At 36.0% G+C, this 9,877-nt stretch overlaps 1 long non-coding RNA gene across 1 annotated transcript; it reads right to left on the bottom strand.

Annotated features, from left to right (window-relative positions):
- Window positions 1-8,802: 8,802 nt before the first annotated feature.
- Window positions 8,803-9,453, bottom strand: LOC144998325 (uncharacterized). Its single transcript, XR_013660255.1, has 2 exons — window positions 9,143-9,453; window positions 8,803-9,060 (listed from the first exon to the last, which is right to left on the bottom strand). It is a non-coding gene; the product is annotated as an uncharacterized LOC144998325 (long non-coding RNA).
- Between the last annotated feature and the right edge of the window lie 424 nt (window positions 9,454-9,877).

The following is a 9,877-nucleotide window of genomic DNA, read 5'->3' as shown; positions in this document are numbered from 1 at the left end:
TTTCTTCGAACGTGTATCTTACTCTTAGACTCCTTGACTACAGGAAGTGCTCGATCCTGCATCCGCCCTCTATCTCACATTAGACTCCAAATTATGACTTTCAAGTCACAACGTCAATCCTCAGTTGATACGAACTTAAGATAAGTTCTCTTTATTACTACAATGGAACGATGTGTCATATCCTAATGACCTATTATCGTATGTAACAATGCTTAGACTCGGGTCTCTTAGAGTCAAATTCTGGAATGGAATATGCCTTCCTTCATGGTCTAATGTGATATAATCACATTTTAACGTGTAGCATATCTAGCTACCAACTTTTTTTTAACAACGAGCGCAATACTTCTATTGATCGCTTTGATTTTAATCGTTTGGTTTAAGTCGGACGCTACATCAAACTTGGTTCTCTGAACCATGTAACCTACTCATCGTAGTCGGACTCAATGTGATTTGACCACTAGGGTCGGGATATCAACAATCTTCTTGGTCATTACCGAAACGATGGTAACGACATGCTTGAATAAAACAAAATCATTTAATAGCTTCTTGGTAACCTTTTGACTTTCCCCGATCCAAGCGTGAGTCCTGTGCTTCCGGTAGTATATGCATCTACTACCTTTCACACCAACTCATACTCGTCCCAAGTATTGTATCGCAGTTTTCCAAGTCACCATTCAAGAAAATGACATAACAGTTTAACACACCGCATAACAAAATTAAGATTTTATTATTTCTTAAAACTATTACATAGGTGTTCAAGTTCACCCTAGACTATGCCTCTAAGAGGCTACATCATGTGGTTTTATCTATTAGGCTACCTCGTAACTCGATCTTCGGGTATAGATTCCTTATCCTTGGTTTCTCGCGTTGTTTTCCACTTCGTCGAGGATCATGTGGAATGCCCTTGGCCTCGGTGGCGTTTCTGGTCTTGCTGCTTTATTTTTCCTTGGGCAGTCTCTGGACATGTGCCCCTTGCCTCCACATCCGTAGCATACTTTATCATTATGTGTGCAGTCCTTGGAATAATGACCAGTCCTTCCACACTTGTTACAAGTCACTTCTTCGTTGCACTTCCCACAATGCTTCTTCTTGCATTTATCACACCATCTCGCTTCACCTCCATCTCCTCCTCCAAGCTTTGAGAATTTGCTTTCCTTGTTGGACCTTGAAGATCCTTCAAACTTCCGCTTCTCTCCTGCCTTATCTTTTTCTAGACCCTTTTCTCTTATCTGGGCCTCTACGTTCTTAGCTGCCCGAACAGCTGTTTTCAAGGTAGTTGCCATTTTGACCATTGGGCCAAAGTCAGTGGGTAATCCGTTAGCAAACCTATCAATCTTGGAGAGTTCAGTAGGCACCAAGTAGGGGAATAGATTCATCCTCTCGGTGAATGCGGTGGCATACTCATCAACACTCATCTTCCCTTTATTCAGGTTTTGAAACTCGTTTTTTAGGTCTATCAGATCTATCTCTGAGCAGTACTACATTTTTAACTGTTCCAAGAACTCCTCCCATGACATCCTTAGGGCTTCTCCTCATGGCATCGTATCTGCCAATAGCTTCCACCAGCTCAAGACTCCAGTTTTCAGCTGTCTTACTACGAAGACAGTCTTCTATTTCTCGTTACAGTTGCAGCTCTCAAACACCATCTCCATCTCAGAGATCCAATCCATAATCTCAACAGGCTTTGGGCTTCCTGAGAGACTTGGTGGTTTCGCACCCAAGAAATTCTTGTACATTCGCCCATCCTTGTCGTTTCTTCTCTCCGGGCCTTCCCTTCGTTCGCCTTGAGTCCCCAGTTGACTCGCTTGGCTGCTGTAGTTCCCTTCCAGAGATTGTTCGGGAATTGGCTCAATTGGCTCAACATGTATGGTAGGTTCGTCCCTATTTTCGTGGAACATCTGTCTCATTTCTTCCCTTTGTTCAACTAGCATAGCTCGAATCATGGTTTGCACTCCAGCCATGGTGATTGGCTCAGGTGCAACTTCTTCTACAACAGGTATTTGCTGAACCACTGGGGGTTGGTTTCGGTTCCCATTTGCATTCACGTTTCCGCTACGGGTCCTTGCCATCTTGATCTATACACTGAATAAGGTGAATCTAGATCTTAATTTAGGATTGACGTCTTAAATCATCCTCATCACTCCGAAACGTTTATATGCTAGTTCTAATATTGTATTCGTACGTTTAGAATTCTAAACACATAAGGTTTCCAGATCTGGTCGGCAACAGACCATAGATCCGATCAAACTATAGCATAATAAATCATTTAGCACATAAAAGCAATTTAGGCATCATTCCTAAATTAAGCTAGTGCTCACACCTCACAATCATCGCTTAGCATTCTAAGTTTAAGTCTAGAAATAAATCCATATTCTTAGTTTGCTTAAACTAATGCTCTGATACCAACTGTGACATTCCCATTTTCACAGCCAGAAAAGACTGATTTTGTTTATGCTTTATAAAAATCAGAGTTCTTCTTTTAATAAAAATGTTGTGGAATTTGTTCCCAGAAAAACACGATAAATACGTTATTAAAACATTTTCGAAGAAACGTATTTTATTCATTTTAAAACGTTTGGGATGTCATCGTTAATACAGAAACATAAGCATAAACCAAGCTTACATTTATTTACACTAGTGATCTACATCTCTTTAAATCTCTCAGTGTAATGTGACTTCATATCCACACCTGTGAGATAAATAACTGAGTGGGTCAGGTTGGGAAACCTGGTGAGTACATACGGTTTTCAACCCACAATAATATAATTATTATGTTTAAAAAATCAAACAATCAACCCAATTACCCATCCCCATTATCTTCTTTACTCTTAAGGATTTATCCTAAGAGTCATCTATCCTGCATTCGTTTATTCCGAAGTCCCTTACTTCCAGGGTTATAGGACTGGCACTAAATCCATAGTTGTCAATGTTCGTTCATAAAGCACTAATTCCATAGCTGCTATAGTCTATTCAACGGGTACTAAATCCATAGCTACCAGTGTTTATCTAATAAGTACTAAGTCCATAGCTACCAATTCCTAACAGGTACTAAATCCATAGCTACCGGTGTTTATCCAATAGGCACTAAGTCCATAGCTGCCGATGTTTATTAGGCACTAAGTCTATATTTGCCAATGTTTACTCACATCATCTTTTATCTCTCATCATTCATCTACCAATGTCATACCCAACATATTCGTATATATAAAATACATATACAGTTTAAATCATTTAAAACATGTATAAAACGTTCATACAGCATAGACAACAAGTATTCAGATAATATGCACACATAGCACGTAGTTTATATAAAATACTTTATATCTATGTGTATGATGAAAAGGACTATGCACTCACTTGAAAGGTGGTGACTCAGCACTCGGACAACGCTTCGATATTCTCAAAACAACTTTCCTTCGATAAAACCTAGTATTAATACCACTAGGGTTTAATCTAACGATAACCGCGACCAATTAATAGTCTGACTATTATTATTATTATATAAGCGTTAAATAACACTGAATATAACTCATAATAATAGCTCAAATAATTATTTTAAGGACCTAATAACATTCGTATAATTATTCGAAAGCTATATTAAAAATTGCTAAGCGTAGCACACTTACAGCGAATTTTAACGAAAACCGGAACTTAATTGGAGCAGCGTTTCGAAACTGAAAGACTCATTTTTCTTGGGACTCCGGGAGCCTCGGGGATTCCTTAGGGTGTTAGGGACCTTATCTAGGGTTTAGGGAGGTTAGAGGGGTAGTGAGAGAAAGTACAGAGAGAAGGAGTTGAAGAAATTAGTGAAAAAATTAGGACTCTTCACAACCTATTTATAGGGCCGAACGTCGGACCTACGTTGCACGTACCACTCAACTACGCTGGGCGTAGTTCGGATAAGGTTGCCAGGCGTGTTCCAGCTGGCTTGCACTCGGACAGGACCCGGATAAGACCGAAGGTACGCGGGGCGTACTGGACCTCGTACGTGGGGCGTAATGCGAAGGCTTCGTTGCATGATCTGAAGTGAGGTCTGATCAGCGATGGAGGGTCCAGATGTTGCCACGTCATCTCAGTTTCGCAATTTTCCTTCTTGACTTCTAAAAATCATAAGTTTCGCATATGAGCTCCATTTTCGACTTTCTTTATATCCACGCGAAGGTGGGAACATAGATTTTAAATTTTATATTTTTAATAGACCGGGACATGATTGGTCCGTTAAATCCTGATAACTCCTTCATCTGACGTCCATTTTCACCCATATTTTTCTCGTTACGCTACTCTTAACGAGATCTTCGATTCTCATTTAGGTCGTGTCGGCTAAAAACCGCTCGATCTAATATTTGAATTTCGGGTTGTACACTACTAACTCGAAACTTCGAAAAATCATAACTTCTTCATACGGAGTCAGATTTGGGCATTCTTTTTATCGATGTTCTTAGTTTAACATATTCTACGACTTTTGTTTAGATCGCTAAGGCTAAATCTCGCTCTATCGTAAATTCACTATTTACGCTCCCCGGTGTCGTGCCGGTTCCGTCGCGAAACTTCGACGGGTCATAACTTCTTCGTTATAACTCGGATTTCGGCATTCTTTATATGTACGGAAACCTTGTAACATATTCTACAACTTGGTTAAGATTATTTATTCTAAATAATCTTTTGTCGAAAAGTCGTTTTCGACCCCTATTACCTCTAAATTGATTAGCCCGGATCTACGAGCGTTACAAGAGAGGTTAGTCAGAGAGTGAAAAAGTGTTCAAATGAGGCTTAAACCACTTTATATATGGTTTGGATTTGAGACACGGTGGAATTCTATCCGATACTAATGTTAACCGAGGCTTTTGGTCGCACTCGATTAAGTTGTCGTCACCCGATATGGTCAAGACTAAAGTTTTTCTCATTACTAGTTTGAGATGTTTTCTGGTGTTTCTAACATGTTTGGATACTTGCAAAGTCAAAATAAAAGTCTTAATTCAATTGATCTAATCCAAAAACGAATATGGAATAATTCGCTTAAGAAGAGTTTTACGGACGGAACGGGTTGTAGCGATGGAACAACTTCAGGCTGTCACACCTCCAATCTATTTTGTTTTTTTTTTTTGTGTGTGTACCTAGAAATGTAAACACAACAAATAATTGAAATGTGCTTAATATTTAAATTTTATAAATTATAAATTTAATACTTTATATTACTAACCCCTTCACACGTGCTCCAATTCCTTTCACAGCCCGATGAACTACTAGTCAAAGAAAGAATCCTCATTGCAGTCTTTTTCAAATGAGAAGTTGTGCCACCAAATAGTCCCCACCAACTAACTACACTTTTTTAAACAAAAACACATTATTAATCAATAAATATCAAAATTTTATAAAATACTCAAATTGTTAACTAAAACACATTATTAATCATTCACCCTACAGTTTTTAATTGCAAGATCGCAACAAATATGTCAACTTTTTTCTTGTACTTTGGAAAGTCAATTGTTACAACTTGCCTTTGCATATCAAAATTATCACAAAGTAACGTATCAAAAAAAATCAAGAACTGCATTCATTAAATCAGGATCATATTAGAATACAGATTTAAAAGATAAGACGTTAAATGTAAACCTGAATCTAGACGACCTTGCATCTTTTGGTTTATGATATCTATAATAGGCTTATATGCTTTTTCATTACCACCCAATGATGTGATAATTTCTTCTTTAGAAACTTTAATCTCGCAATAAACAAAACCCATTGAGGGCTTCCAATCCACATCAACCATTCGAAGGACTTTCACCAAAGGGGAGAAAACCTTTAAACATTGTTTCACACCGAACCAAAATTGGAGACTTGACACCATTTTATATGAGGCAATCCCTTTAGGTGTACCAGAAAATTTACATTCCTCCCATTCGGTGCTAGAGAACATATGTCTTAGTTTCTCTTTTTTTCCGGCCAAACTTTGTAAAGTTAGAATGGCGGAAGCAAATCTCGTGACTCTCGGTCAGATAATATTTCTTTTATTGGTGTAACTTCTCATCATCGCCAAGGTTTTGTGGTGAGCGTAAATGAAGATGGTTAGTTTTGTTTCTTCATCTTTGATTTTATTAAAACTTAGGACTACACCGATACCTTGAAGAAACAAACACGATTAATTAACAAATTACAGTATAAAGTTAAACATTTCAAAACAAAATAAAGTAATAAAGTAATAAATACAATAAACAAACAAAATAATGTAAGTACCTTCAAGCATAAGGTTAATTCTATATGTCTCACATGATGTCCAAAAAAATAGATGGTCTTTTCTCTTTTAGCAACTTTTCCGCCCACATCTTATTTGTGGCATTATCTGTCACAACTTGAAAAACATGCTCATGAACAACTTGTTAAATGCAAGACTCCACATATTCAAGTATTTTTTTTGGCTTGTATGTGCTTCGTTGGAACATTCTTTTGAAGATAAAAAATAGTACCCATCTTCGACTTAACACATAAATTCATAATGCTCCTATTCTTTCGATCATACCAAGCATCTGTCATAATCGAACATCCATTCTCTTTCCATTCTTGTTCATTTTTTTCATCAAGTTTTTGTTCTTTCAACTCATGCTTTAAAAGTGTGTCACTCAAAGCATATCTAGTAGGAGGTGGAAGCCCGGTTCTAAATTAACCAACAACCTCCAACATCATTTTGAAGCTATCCCTTTCAAAGGCATGAAAAGGAATTGTGCTTTCATATGCCCACCTACAAATGTATTTATGAACCATGAATATTCTTTCTTTCCGGGCAATATTTTTATGATCAATTTTTTTTTCCTTTTATCGCATTCAAACCTTCTTCGAGGTTTATTATGTTTCCGTAGCCATCCATGGGGCCTATAACATTTGGTGTTTTCATCCCCAAAGAAGCTTCTACTCCATCTATGCTATCATGAAATTCTTGTCTCACCTCAAATCTTAATGCTTCATCTTGCGAATATTTAGCTTTCTTTTTTAACTTCCCTTCATTAATAGAATTTTGACATTTCAATTGATTATCTTTTATAGATCTTGAAGAAGAAGATACATTCCCTTCACATGAGCAGTATGTTGTTTCATTCTTGTAATCCCTCTCCCAAACACTTTTCCACACAGTTTATATTCAGTCTATTCAAGTTGCTTTTATCCGGGATAAAACCATATTCCCGACCAACATCATCCGAATTCCGTTTATGTGTATCGGTGGCGGTTGATTCCACAGATGGTGTAGTCGAAGTGTTAGAAGTCATTGATTGTAAACTGTTAAATCATCACATTAACACATTAAAAAAAGGGAAATCTCCAGAAAAATCCCAAAATTTTAATCCAATTTATGAAAAAGTCCCAAAATAAATTTTATTTACAGAAAAGCATAGAATACCGGTTAAAACTTCGAAAAAACCCTTTTCGGCCGGTTTCGCAGATTTTGCCGGTATTCTGTCCTTTTTCGTTAGTTTGCTCAAAATTTTGGGACTTTTCCAAAAATTACATAATAACCAAAATATTGGGACTTTTTTGAAAATTACCATGAAATTAATGGATATTATTATTAACAAATCTTTTATAAATTACATAATAACCAAAATATTGGTGGCCTAAGTACTCCTCTATTGTTTCCTGACCACTCAAACTCTCTACGTTCTTCCTATGCATTGTTCTGGGTATGATGGTGAGATGAAGTTAGTTAGCATTCCTCTAATGTTGGTGTTCTTCTTATGTTGTTTAACCTAACTACCAACCAACATTCACACCTTACATGTTAACAATCATCAGCTAACACACATCTATAAAATGTGAAAAGTGAACCATGAGTGATAATTTATATGGAAACAAGTGAAGGGTGATTATCTATTTAAATTGTCATTCAAAGTTTACTTTTCACTCTCGATAGATGTATGTAATTTTATGGTTGTTACCGGGTAATGTTTGGAGGTTAGGTGATAGTTAGGTTAAAGAACATAATGAAAGATCTATATGTTCATGTAATGATATTTTCTAATAACACATGATCATATAGCGTCATGCTTAATAGCAAGTAGACACTTATTGATTGTGTATTAATAAATATTATCAACTCTTGTATTGGTCACGCCTAATAGAGTACTTCTCTCTATGACACCCACAACGATACATATGAAGAACGTAGAGACTTTGAAGTGGTCAACAAATAATTGAGAAGTACATATTCGACCATTCTATTTCTACAAATTAACAACAAATGTATTTCGTTTGTTTATAATAAAAAAATATTTTTTATGTTTATAAATGATTTGTTAATAATAATATCCATTAATTCCATAGTAATTTTCAAAAAAGTCCCAATATTTTTGGTTATCGGGTAATTTTCAGAAAAGTCCTAATATTTTGAGCAAACTAACGAAAAAGGACAGAATACCGGCTAAATCTACGAAACCAGCCAAAAAGGGTTTTTTCGAAGTTTTAGCCGGTATTCTGTGCTTTTCTGTAAACAAAAATTAGTTTGGGACTTTTTCATAAATTGGACTAAAATTTGAGGACTTTTATGGAGATTTCCCTTAAAAAAATTAACAAATACATTTTTTAGAGATTCATGTTTAACAGGTTTCAAAAAATACACAACATATTCCTACATAACAGACTTCAAAAAAAAACTTAACAGATTCATACTTAACGAGGAAAATCAAATTCACTGTTAAACTTAACAGATTCATACTTAACAAGGAAAATAACTTAACAGAATTGTACGTAACATGGAAAAAAAAAACTTAACAGATTTAAAATAAATAAAACTTAACAAATGCACAACCCATTCACTGTAAAACAAATTCATGTTACTGCACAAATTCAATAACCCATTTGAATCAAATGCTAAACTTCATAGGCATTGATCTGTACAATATGGAAAAACAAATGTTGAACCAATTACTAAAGCATAGTGTGTAGAGAGTGACCCTGATATCTTGCAGTTTATTATATGTAAAAATGATCAAGAGTTACAAGCTGTATTGAACTTATCGGCATCTTAGACAATCAGAACTATAGCAACCCTAACTTAAGGCGTTCAGGTGATTCCTAGCAAAGAAATACAGGTGGTAAGTCCAAATTAGTAAATAGTATGCAATAGGTTTGTCAAATTGGTGAAATTGATTCATACTTAAATGTAGACGGGAGTAGCTGATGTCGGAAGAGGAGCTGAATTCGGAAGAAAAGCTAAAGTCGGAAGAGCTGGTGTCGATGGGAGAAACTTCGTGAACTAGATTAGGGCGATGACTGATGACTGATGACAAACCGAATTAGGGCAGTGATCTGTGCTTTGAATACAAGAAATGTGTGTTTTGAAGGTGATGACTGATGATAAACAGAGTTAGAGTCGACGTTGTGAACCAATGAACGGTAGAAGAATATGGGGCCGTTTCACTTTTTTCGTTCCTTTGTGGTTGAAGTCCAGAGAGAAAATGTCGATTTTTTGAGTGCATAGAATGAGAAATCGAAAGCAACACTAAAAGCAATTGTTACATTTTGACAATTTTGCCCTTAAAATGATTTTAAATTACATTGAGTTGTGTTGATCGATAAGAGCGCCTAGACCCGTCTTTGACCAAATTTGACCACGTTCGATTATATCTGAATTGCTATAAATGTCGATGGTAGAGGGCCGCCAAGCGCCTAGGTGCCGATTAATCGGCCGCCTAGACCCATATTTGCAACACTAATATATATATATATATATATATATATATATATATATATATATATATATATATATATATATATATATATATATATATATATATACATATATATATATATATATATATATATATATATATATATATGTTTATGTGATCGGGTTGAAATACACCCCAGGGCGGGGCCCAGTATGGTATGT

The sequence above is a fragment of the Lactuca saligna genome, chromosome 5 (genome assembly GCF_052625555.1).
Source record: "Lactuca saligna cultivar CGN05327 chromosome 5, ASM5262555v1, whole genome shotgun sequence".
In the NCBI taxonomy this organism is placed as follows: domain Eukaryota; kingdom Viridiplantae; phylum Streptophyta; class Magnoliopsida; order Asterales; family Asteraceae; genus Lactuca; species Lactuca saligna.
Note: the sequence above shows the minus strand (reverse complement) of the source record. Positions and strands in the feature narration are given on the sequence as shown.